This window comes from Saccopteryx leptura, chromosome 1 (genome assembly GCF_036850995.1).
Source record: "Saccopteryx leptura isolate mSacLep1 chromosome 1, mSacLep1_pri_phased_curated, whole genome shotgun sequence".
Lineage (NCBI taxonomy): Eukaryota > Metazoa > Chordata > Mammalia > Chiroptera > Emballonuridae > Saccopteryx > Saccopteryx leptura.
This window is the reverse complement of record NC_089503.1, coordinates 47423729-47424892: the sequence shown is the minus strand read 5'-3', so window position 1 is coordinate 47424892 and position 1164 is coordinate 47423729. Positions and strand designations below refer to the sequence as shown.

The following is a 1164-nucleotide window of genomic DNA, read 5'->3' as shown; positions in this document are numbered from 1 at the left end:
TAGAATTTTCAAAAATAAAAGAGAGTAGTCACAAAGTGCCAATACAGGAATTAAAGATGAAATATCATTATAGATACTGCAGAAGCTAAAAGAATAAGAAAATATTGTGAACAACATAATGTCAACAAATTTGACAACTTAGATAAAATAAACAAATTCCCTAAAAGATTATAACTTACAAAGACTGACCCAAGAATAAATAGAAAATATTAATAGAGCTATATCCTATTAAATACAGGGGTGAGCAAAATAGATTTACAGTTATGAGTATATAAAACATGGAGTTTAATTTTTGTATTATTTATTATTGTGTTATTTATTTGTATCGTGTAAACCTACTTTTGTCCATCCCCCATATGCCATTGCATATGTAAGTAGTTTGTTTCTTTTGTAGTTTTGAGTAGTAGTATTTCATTAGGTCAATAGACAACAGTTTGCTTCTTTATTTACTATTCCTCTTGATAGATATTTTTATAGCTTTTGGTTTTGAACTATTATGAAAAATATTATAGGTTATGGAGAAAAAGGAACCCTCATTCACTGTGGGTGGGAATGTAAAGTAGTACAACCATTATGGAAGAAAATATGGTGGTCCCTCAAAAAATTAAGAATAGAACTACCATATGACCCAGCAATCCCTCTACTGGATATATACTCCCTAAACTCAAAAACATTGGTATGTAAAGACACATGCATCCCCATGTTCATTGCAGCATTGTTCACAGTGGTCAAGACATGGAAACAACTAGCCCTGGCTGGTTGGCTCAGTGGTAGAGCATCGGCCTGGTGTGCGGAAGTCCCGGGTTCGATTCCCGGCCAGGGCACACAGGAGAAGCACCCATCTGCTTCTCCACCCCTCCCCCTCTCTCCTTCCTCTCTGTCTCTCTCTTCCCCTCCCGCAGCCGAGACTCCATTGGAACAAAGATGGCCTGGGCACTGGGGATGGCTCCTTGGCCTCTGCCCCAGGCGCTAGAGTGGCTCTGGTCGCAACAGAGTGACACCCCAGAGGGGCAGAGCATCGCCCCCTGGTGGGCAGAGCGTCGCCCCCTGGTGGGCATGCCGGGTGGATCCCGGTCGGGCGCATGCGGGAGTCTATCTGACTGTCTCTCCCCATTTCCAGGTTCAGAAAAATACAAAAAAAAAAAAAAAGGAACAACCAAAAAG

At 41.1% G+C, this 1164-nt stretch overlaps 1 non-coding gene across 1 annotated transcript; it reads left to right on the top strand.

Annotated features, from left to right (window-relative positions):
• Positions 1–748: 748 nt before the first annotated feature.
• On the top strand, positions 749–824 carry TRNAT-GGU (transfer RNA threonine (anticodon GGU)). Its single transcript has one exon. It is a non-coding gene; the product is annotated as a tRNA-Thr (tRNA).
• The last annotated feature ends 340 nt before the right edge of the window (positions 825–1164 follow it).